This window comes from Ascaphus truei, chromosome 7 (assembly GCF_040206685.1).
Source record: "Ascaphus truei isolate aAscTru1 chromosome 7, aAscTru1.hap1, whole genome shotgun sequence".
Lineage (NCBI taxonomy): Eukaryota > Metazoa > Chordata > Amphibia > Anura > Ascaphidae > Ascaphus > Ascaphus truei.
In genome coordinates, this window is record NC_134489.1 from 74249918 (window position 1) to 74260849 (window position 10932).

The 10932-nt window shown below is 37.7% G+C and overlaps 1 protein-coding gene across 2 annotated transcripts in view; it reads right to left on the reverse strand.

Annotated features, from left to right (window-relative positions):
• The window catches only part of MAP3K20 (mitogen-activated protein kinase kinase kinase 20), a 162838-nt gene extending 155220 nt beyond the window's left edge, over positions 1–7618 (reverse strand). The window contains exon 1 of one of the 2 annotated variants that reach the window (XM_075609048.1): positions 7305–7618. The gene's annotated coding sequence lies outside the window, so the exon portion shown is untranslated. The remainder of the gene's footprint in view (positions 1–7304) is intronic. The other variant, XM_075609050.1, reaches the window with a different exon arrangement.
• Between the last annotated feature and the right edge of the window lie 3314 nt (positions 7619–10932).

Below are 10932 nucleotides of genomic sequence, written 5' to 3' on the forward strand. Positions count from 1 at the left end.
CTTGTAGGGGGGAATCATTATCACACGATGAACCTGAGGGATAGTTAGTAGTGGTAGGTATAGATACCAATGGGACTATTTGATAGTTGACCGAAACTGACCTGGAAAACAATTTTGCACAGATTATGGGGAAGTACAATATCGTGATCATTCACAAAGATAATTGTGTTTTCTTAACACGTGCCACCTCTGGACTTCTGATGAATTATCTGCATTCAGGCCCACTGTGTTACTTTCTAATGACATTTTGACCATGGAACCATGTGGAGGAAAACCCCACAAAATAGCCCTCCCTTATTCAATGTTTTGAAAACATTTTAATTTTAGAACTTGAAGAACCAATGATCTGATGGGCCCCTTTGGACAATATTGAATCAGGCTTTTAATATGTTTGTGATTCTGTTTGTCAACACTGAGTAAAATGCATAATATTATTGCCAATGGAATCAAAAGGAGAGGGGAACAAATGTATGGCAGTTAGCAACACAGAACTGGTAATTGCCTAAGCAGCTATTTTGACTCTGTTAGCCCATATATATTGTATAATAGAACAACATCTAATAGCATAGATATTTATTGTTTGTATTCATATTTAAAGAAGATATTTACTAAGCAATGCTACTCCATACGGCATCATCCAGCACCATTTAGTAAATATGCTCCATTCAAGTGAAGGGACTGTAATGTATCTTATGGAATAACATAGTTTAGTAAATGTGTATTTTTATGGCTCATTCCACTGAATTGAGCCATAAGGTGTCTTCAGCATGGAAGGTGTCTTATGGAGTAGCACTTAATAGTGAATATGGCCCATAGTATTTTATCAGTTAAAGCCAATACCTACATTTGAAGCATAAACCATGAATATGTATCCAGTTCATTCTAACTTATTCAACTTAATTTGTAATATTCTTTGAAAAGGGAGAGACTATACTGTATACACAACTTCTTTAGTTTAATTCTGGCTGCGGACCATAAGTCAAGAAATATAATAACAATCCTTTCTGAAAATGGTTGATTTGATCATGATTCAGATAGACAAGCACCTTAAAAGACCTTGAGACCTTAGGGAATTATGAAGCATCCTTAAACAGAAACCTCAAGACACTTACATCTTCTGCATCAGACCATTCAACACATCTCATTGTTATCATCAAAAAGAATGTTTTATAAACACAGAGGAATACTGTACATCTGGGAGACGCAATTCCAGGCCTGGGAAACATAAATAGCAAAGCTTTTTAGGCTCTCGCTAAGGGGCAGTTTTCCATGACTGAAGTTGTTCACCCTTACAATACTTTATATCAATAAAAGCCATGATTTAACTGGAAATAAGGGACTGAAGTAGCCCCTTGAAGTTGCGAAATGACTAATTCCATGGATGACGAGTCAGAAGAAAACCAGAATCAGTCCCATCATTATACTGTACATTCTCAAAAAAAATATATATGTGTTTTTAACTTCGTCCTAATCACTGCAATTTTGGAATAAAGCCATGCGTTGTACATTTAAAAAAAAAATAGTTGAGCTAAGGTTTTAACTGAAATGGCTGAGTTCAAAAAACAAGACAATTTGCTTCTTTTTTTTTTTTTTAAACAAGAATATATTTCTCATGTGTAATAATATCAAGATCTCTGTAGTGTTACTCCTTTTAATTCTATTGTCCTGCAGTACCTGTAATCTACTTCAGAGCCTCAGACTACACCCTCTCCCTCTCGAATACGTAAATACGTGTAATACGAAGCATGTATGGCGTAGTTGCTGACAGAGTCATCTCCTAATCCGTTCTTGTTATTACAGCTCACTTGTCAAAACGAGTCTGGTAAACTAGAAGTTCCACTTTAAAACAGAAAATTGAACATGTTTTCACTGCCTGCAACTGGACCACACCTTATACAGGGGTACTCAACTCCCCCCACCCCCTCCCAGGTGGCCAAATCAGTCGCTGCTTCAGCACAGGTGGCTCAATCAGCGACTCAGTCTTAGACTGTGCCCCTGATTGAGCCACCTGTGCTGAAGCTGGGATATCCTGAAAACCAGATCTGTTGGAGGGGCTTGAGGACTGGAGTTGGGCACCGTGCCTTATACTGTCAATAAAGGGTTCTATTTCAGAGAAAACTGATAAAGGGGCAAATCATTTTTTGGATAACGGCTGAGTTTTTTTTTTAAATCTCATTCCCAGTAACCTATTTATAATACTTTTTTTTTTTTTTAATACATTGATTGCAGAAATTTTTGACAAAACCTTTTGTTTTTTTAGGAAACACTTGTTGCATGAAAACAGAAACATAGAAATGGAATTTGACAGCAGATAATAAAAAACACTTTGCCCACCTAGTCTGCCCATTGTCTTATCTGCTGTAAAACCTTAGACCCTATTTCATGGATGCTAAGCTTATTTATTATACTATATCAGCCTCGGCTACCTCTGCTGGGAGGCTGGTCTAGGAATCCACCACCTTTTTGGTGAAAGAAGTGCTTTCTCACATTTCCCCTGAGCCTGCTATTCTCCAGCTTCAAAGCATGACCTCTTGCTCTAACATGGGGGTGTTGGGATGGGGATGTGATACAGTATAGCTGAGGGCATGCGCGTGTGTGCAGAATTTCACATGTTCTCTGATCATGCTGATAAAGAAGCAAAGGTTTAAAAGATGCAGAAGATGTCAGTGTGCTAAACATCTCAGCTGAACGGAAGTAACAATCGCTTATTACGTCTAAGTAAATCACCAACTAGAATAGACATACAGCCATGAACTTCAGGTGGATTAAAATACTCTAAATTGCTCCTATTATATTTTCAATGTTACTAAAGGCAATACTTATCTGTGTTACTGTTGTTTTAGAGTAGACATTTACTCTATTTGTTTTATTCATTTCATTGTTCTCTTATTTCCAATATTTTAAAAAGTGCAATAAAAGTTTAAGGTATGAAAAGAATACACCAAACACAAGCAATTGTGTAGACCTGGGGCTCTCAGATCTCTCTCCCAGGCTCTGAACCAAATCGTTGGTTTTTATTATCAATTAAACTTATGCATAGGCAAATTGGAGTCACTCACTTGTGTCTGTGAATACACTGGTTATTCCTAAAATCATGTGTGTTTCATAGTTACATAGTAGATGAGGTTGAATATAGACATTTATTCAGAGAGTTCAATCTGTTACATTTAGACTACAGATACTTATCCTATATTTGTACTTACAGTAGTTTGAGCCAGAGGAAGGCAAACACAAAGCCCCAGTGAAACATTGTCCAATGCTGTCTCATAAGGGGGAAATAATTTCCTTTCTGACTCCAATACTGGCAATCAGATTTCTCCCTGGATCAACACCCTTCCCATGTTTACTTATTAGGTATATCCCTGTATAGCTTTCCTTTCTAAAAAGATGTCCACATTGTTTTGAAGATATCTATTATATTTGCCATCACAGTCTGCATGGGTAATGAATTCCACATTTTAACTGCCCTTCCTGTAAAGAACCCTTTCTTTTGTTGCTGGGGAAATCTCCTTTCCTCCAGCCTTAAGGGATGGCCCTGTGTCATTTGTACTGCCCTTGGGATGAATAGTTCTTTTGAAAGCTTGTATTGTCCTCGAATATATTTCTACTGTATATAGTTATCATATCCCCACTTAAACACCTCTTTTCCAATGAAAACAAATCTAATTTAGTTAGCCTCTCCTCATAAGTCAGATTTCCCATCCCCTTTATTAATTTGATGTCTCGTCTCTGCACTTTTTCTAGTTCCATAATGTCTTTTCTAAGGAGTGGAACCCAAAACTGTACTTCATATGCAAGGTGTGGTCTTACTAATGCTTTATAGAGGGGCATGATTATGTTTAATTCCCTTCCCTGCATTTCCCGTTTAATACACGATAAGATCTTATTTGCCTTTGTAGCTACTGCATGACTTTGGGCACTATTGCTAAGCCTGCTGTCTGCAAGCATATTTGGCATATGCCTGTATTCTGAAGGACAGGTTTGAAAAATACTGGTATAAGCACATTGGGCCATATAAAGTAAGCAGTGCTACTCCAAAAGACAGACACCTTCCATCACCCGAAGACACCTTACAGCTAATTTTAGTGAATAGACTCTGTGTCTTATTGAGTAGCACCACTTAGTAAGTGTTCTCCATAAATAACTATTCTTTCCAAGAGCTGAAATACATTGTTTCATTATCAGCAAAACGTGCTGTATGACATTATCCATTGTGTTGTTGCGTATAATGCGCAAGCAAATTGTTTTATATCTTTACATAGATCTGGCATTTTTCATAGAAAACTTATATTGTTTAATTGTGCAATGGCTGTCTGATCCTTATATGCGCTCAATCTTATCCAGCAGGAAGCTACAAAAAAGCCATTCTTTGGTTTGATTTTCTCTGATTTATTTCAAACCTTGCACATGATCTGCATTTAAAACCCTTATGATAAGGGATCTGTTCTAAATCACATACAGTAAGTGTAATGCACTGCAGGATCAGGAAAGAAAGTGGCATGAATGTAAACAAACTTTTGTAAGCCAATGTTAAAGCAGCAAAACATGTTAAATCTTATATGTTTTTTTTTAAATATATATCAGTTCTGTAGTATTGGATAATACTGTTTAAAACAAAAATCTCTTAATTCCATTTTTAATTAGTTTTAAAGCAGCCTTTGATTTCTATAGCAGGTTTTAGCCCACCTCCCAAGCAGTGCAAGATCTTTGCAACACTTTCCTATTTGTGATAATTTATTGCAAATGTTCCTAGCAGTTTGAGCTGTAAACTGCAACAATAGATAATGTTACCTTAATAATATAAGTATACATTGTAGCTGCCGAGTTACACTGGCTGAAGCAGCCATTATGTTAGGCACACAATAAGGATTTTGCCAGATTTATAACAGGAGCACCAAACGATTGCCAGCTTAGGTAAGAATGTAGAATTATATATTGTCACATGCTTTACATATAAAAATAATTCAAAATTTTTTTTTAAGTTGGAAAGTATATTGCTGCTTTAAGTAGAGATGTGCAAAACCTTTGCACAGGTTCGTGAAGCATGTCTATATACATATATTAGCATAACTCTGCATATTTTATATTTTCAGACATAATTATTATTATTTGAATACACCTCACCACAAGTTGAATAGGCCAGCCATTGGCTGTGGTTTATAAGGAGCTAAGGATATTAATTTTATATCCATGAATTTACATTTATTTCATATTTATTATTATTCCTCTAACAAAAAGTATTGCCGAAAGTAGGGAATATGCAAATGAAACAGGAGTGTAAGTCTTCGTGAAACCTCCCGAATATGGAAATCGATAATCGTGATAATCTCGGAATTCTCAGACATCTCTGGTGATACGTAGCCATCAAGTCTGATTTGTCCTCAAATGCCTGATCTGCAACCCCCTTCCCCCCCCCCCCCCACCGACTGATGAAACAATTGCACCACACCGGTACTCTACAGCTTCGATCAAGACAGCGGCAACCATAGCGCTAGTCTGCAGTTATCTACCATTCTATCTACTCTGCCAACTGTATCTGGGTAAGGCTACTGATCCCCACGCCGACCTCTATGCCAGTGAAATCGAAGTCTCCATGACCTTGCTTTTCTTTATCAATAAAACAGAGAACTAAAGGGGTAGTCTCAAGCTACAATCTCGTGATAACATGGAGTTGCATCATCAATACTCAGAGCTATATCATTTCAACCATGAAGTTGTCCCTTGGTGCTGAGGGATTTGTCTCTGTTGCTGCAGAGATTTTTTTCCCAGCACTCAGATGACTGGCTTTTTTTTTGTCCCAGGCTTATGAGAAACTGCTCGCCCCGCCCTCCCCCCTCCACATGCTGAGGCACCTACAAAAAAAACCCTAGTTGTAGCTGTGACTTTAAGGGAATGTAACCAGCCAATGCCAGCAGAAATATGTTTTAAATACATTTTCTCAACAAAAATCAAAGGACCTGAACTACTGGAGAAAGTTTTAACTAAACTGTACAATGTGTGAAAACCCTGGAGCTTAGAGATAAGTGTATAGAGAACCCCATTAAACCTAAAAGTGCAAAATTATTGCTAATAGAAGGGATAAGGCGCAGGTCGGTAGTAACATCTCTGCCTCTGAAATCTGTGAGCCTGGTTTGAGTCCCAGTACGGCAGCTCTTATGTGACCTCTAGTAAGTCACTTTATTTCCCTGTCCCTTAGGAATTGAAAGTTACATTGTAAGCTAATTATGCAGCGTATGTATATTGTCAGCAGCACAATATCACAAAACTGTTAGAGAACGAGGCGCTGAATGCCTGCTTACAAAAAAAGTATTTTAAATGTAACTAAAGAATGTTTCATGAGTATAACTATAACATGCAGCTTAAAAACGGAAACAAAAGTTATCCTAACATTGCTGTGAACAGAGCGCTTCTGTTTTAGAAAGACTGAGATGCGTGGAAGTGTGCCGTGATTGTTGCTGATTGTGAACACGCTGCGCTTAACCTGTTTTTGAGAAGTCTTCAAAAAAATGTATTGCAGATTTCCTAAATCCAAAGGGCCATTTTGCCACATACAGTAGCCTTGCTTGGGCCTGTTCCAGTGAATTGCAACATTGCACAGACGTGTGTGTCGATAAATGAATGTTAATCGAAAGTTACAGAATACGCAGGATTGTCACTTTTGAAAACAACGTTGAAATGGCTTAATTGCTGTTCACCCCCAGTAAATGCTGCTTTAAATCCCAGGGAGCAGCCAGACTGGTTGTTCGCCCATTGTACCGCGCTCAGGAATATGTTGGCGCTTTACAAATAAACGATAATACTAAGTTGTACAATAGCTCCTAAAAGGAAACACTTCAGCAGGAGTAAGCCAGTTTATTTCCAGATCGGGACAAACAGCATCTCGCCACATGTAAAAATATAATTGCGAGGCTTCAGAGTAGGTAAAAAGTGTTGTTGTAAGCCACGAGCAATTTCCAGGACATAAGACTGCATAACTCGCTCCCAAATTAAGCAAAGCCCCACCCCCCTGTCCATTTCCCCTGTCCTGTTTTTGCAGGCAATGCTCCCTGCCTCTCATTATTCACTGGCTTTTTATTTGTTCTCTCACACGTTTGCGTGCCCTGTCTCTCCCTGACCCTTTTGTCTCGTGTCCCTATCCTGAACTCTAATCAACAGCTCTACGTCCACATGCAATGTCCTGGAGGATCATGGCATGCTGAGTCACGTTCTCTCGTTGTTACTGTGCCCTGTGCTGCGGGACGTTCCCCTGCACCTTGCCCCATACTTCTGCTGTATGTTTTGATCACGTTTCACCCCGCTCTTACCTGTTTTGAAAGCTGCAGTGAGGCTCAGTCACTCCACAACCTGTAGCAGATATTCCCAGTACAGAGGGCTTCCTCCGGCTGACGATTAGTAACTTTTCTGCAGCAGTCACTGAAGGCAGCGTGTTTGCCTGCAGCGTCTTCCGGTCTTATGTCATGTACTGTTCTTCCTGCGTTCTGCTCTAGCACCACCTACCATCAGTTAGACTGTACTGTGCTGGGCCCATCAAAAGTTGCTGAATACATAGAGCCAGATCCTACTAAATCAGGGCTACAACATGAACCGTCGTTATGTTCAATGGGGGAACATGGTAAATAAGGCTTTTGCTGAAGTAGAAAGGAGTGGAAAATAACATTGGGAAATAATGCTGTTATGTAAATGATGGCGATACAGCCACCCAGGCTCTGCAAAAGCCCAATTTCAGTGTCTGGATGGGAGTGAGCCAAGTTTAGATATAACTTGGTAATATGTAACGATAAGTCCTCACATTAACCTTAACGGACGTGAGTGGATATGCAAAGTTTCGGTAATGCCTCGTTTGCATATCATTGCTCTTCTATCACTGGCGCCCATTATAGTTAATGCTATGCACATAACAGGAGACAACATGGCTGCTGTTATGTTATTGTCCTTTAAAGATACACCGTTAGTCTTAACATGATGTTAAGTTAACACTATGTTAAGTGACGTCACAGATTTGTGAGCCATAGTGCTTGTGTGTTTTCGGTTTTTATTTGTAAAAAATAAATAAAATAATTCTGGGATTTTTTCTGTGTTTATTTCCAAACATTAAAACCTATAAAGAGAAGGTTATAAAAGAACAGCTTTCAACTATAAATATATATATATATATTGTTTTTTAATTAACTCCGCTGTCTTAAATGTTATCGAGCGGTGGAAGTCCAAGGGGGTTATTCACTAAACTGCAATTGTGCCGACTGGGGCACTAACTGCACGGAAACTCACATTTAAGTCAATGGGTGTTTCCATGTGGTCGTGCCGATTGGTGCTATTGCAATGTAATGAATAACCCCCTATGACAAAAATAGTTACAAAAAAAGAGTGATATACTATGTTCTATTTTGGTAGGACTGTGTGCGCAGTTTGTATATTATATGAATTAATGAATTAATGATCATGCTTACTCACGTTGACTTTTGCTGGTGATTTAATAAAGCATGGTTGACATTTTGGTCCTACCCAGGACCTGTCTCTTTTCTTCATATAAAGCTTCAATCATTTCAGTCCATTTTAGACAGGGGTTAACGCCTAAGGCCCTGTCACAAGGAAATATACATACACGTTTGGAATATTAAATATCCGGTTAGTTAAAATGAAGCTCTCCCCAGATCCCATTGTAGTTTAACCATGGTAATAGGTGGGGGTTTCAAGCATAGGACATGCTAAGGAGATAAGATACTAAAATGTTATGAGTTAAACTCATAGGATTCTGGGGTGGATTGCTGCTTTTTTATTTATTTTTTTAACTACAGCTAAGTTGCACTTGATTATTTTTACATGGACCACAAATATTTCAGAATACAATATTGTATATATTTTAATAAGTTTTAACTAGAACGTTACAAAGAGAGTTCAAGCATTTACAGGTATAGAAAAAAAAATGGACACAAATCTTTTTCAATAGATCAATCCAGAGCGTAACAACTCAAATTTTAGATGCAGTGGACTCAATGAGGTCACACTGAGTGAATGTAACTAGCTAAGGGGGTAATTCTATATAGTCCGAAGTTCGACCCAAAATTCCCATTGGGTCCAATGGGATTTGGGACTGAAAATGGCTCGGACAGGCACTTCAGACAATATAAGATAAGGCCATAGGCCTGCATTTGAATCCACAATCTTGTGTGACCAAGACCAACATCTTAACCACTATGCCACACATCTCTTTCACACACAATCAGTATCTTACCATAAATATGAACTCTTTAACTTGCCAAACGGTGCTTGTTGAATTATGTATGAATTTAATGTGAAAACTAATATCATGGTTAAAATAATGACTTACAAATAGCCACGTGTTCGATACTAAAAGTCTGATTTAATTTTTTTTAGACATTGGTAATTAGTGTTTTGATACTGTATGTAAAATGATTACATGTCTATCTAAATCAAGAGGTCCAACAATTTGGCCAAAAATGATTATTTGATTAAATTTTTTTTGAGATATGATGGGAACCTTTACTATTTTATTTATATAAAACACGAGAGCTCAGAGAGTTTGTAAAACACAATTTAATCAAAGTATTTGATATTTACAAATAAAAATTACATGTATTTTTCTAGGACAAGAATATATTTAGGCATATGATGTGTGTGTGTGTGTGTATATATATACACACACACACACACACACAGTGTACATGCACACACACTACAATAATGGTTTACACACAGAAAAATACATTAACATTGAGACAGAAAAAAAAACATTCAGTTACATGCCAATTTAATAAATAAAATAAACCCATTTGGCACACTGTCCATTACATTACTAAATAAATATAGTTACAAAATGAAATAAATACCGTTTTATTTTTCAAGACACTGAACCAAATAAATATTTGTATGTACAAGAATTGGAAAGTGCAGATATTTTGATGTATCCTACTGTAGTTTTTTCAACATTTTGAACAATAGTGGTGCTCAGAGAACAGCTACAATTCAATGCAGCTAACAAAGAAATCCAGTTTTAATGCCCTGAAAATATACTATATGCTGCAGATAAACATTTGTGCATATTGTGCTCTCTAGTTACATTTAAATATACAGAATCATAAAAGTTTCACATGTTCGGTGTACAATTCCTTTACATAGTAACGCGAAAAGCTCATTGGGGCCAATCCTGCACTGTGGCACTCACTATCTTTTAAACCATAAACCTCCAATAGCAGCTGAAGGGTTAATTAACCTCTAAACCAGGGGTGGCCAACTCCAGTCCTCAAGGGCCACCAACAGGTCAGGCTTTCAGAATATCCCTGCTTCAGCACAGGTGACTCAATGCTGAAGCAGGGATATCCCCAAACCCTGACCTGTTGGTGGCCCTTGAGGACTGGAGTTGGCCACCCCTGGTTTAAATGAAAGAAATAATTTCAAGAAAACAACGCAGAAATTAGCCTTCAGTCCATGACTATTTGACAGTGATATTTGCCTTCTTTCACAATATGTAACTTTTAATAATGCAAAGACTATTATTGCGGTTAAAGCAGTGGTTACAAATAGCCACGTCTTCGATGCTAAACGTCCGATGCACATTTGTTTTTTTAGACATTGTGTGGTGGTTTGACGTGTGAAATTATTAAATGTCTATGCAAATCATGAGGTCCAACAATTTGGCAAAAAATTATTCTTTGTTAAAAAAAAAAAATTGGACATATAATGGAAACCTTTACTATTTTAGACTACTTAAAGTATGTGTGCAGGTAGTCCTCGTTATCCAACGTTTCACTTTACAATGAATGGCTGTTTTTCGACACCAGAATGCGTTATCCAACGCTCACCGCCACTGATTAACATGGGACTCACTATCCAACACTACTTCCAGAACGGATTCCGTTGGATAACCGAGGACTGCCTGTAAATCTTTATTTATAAAGAGCCATCTATGTATGT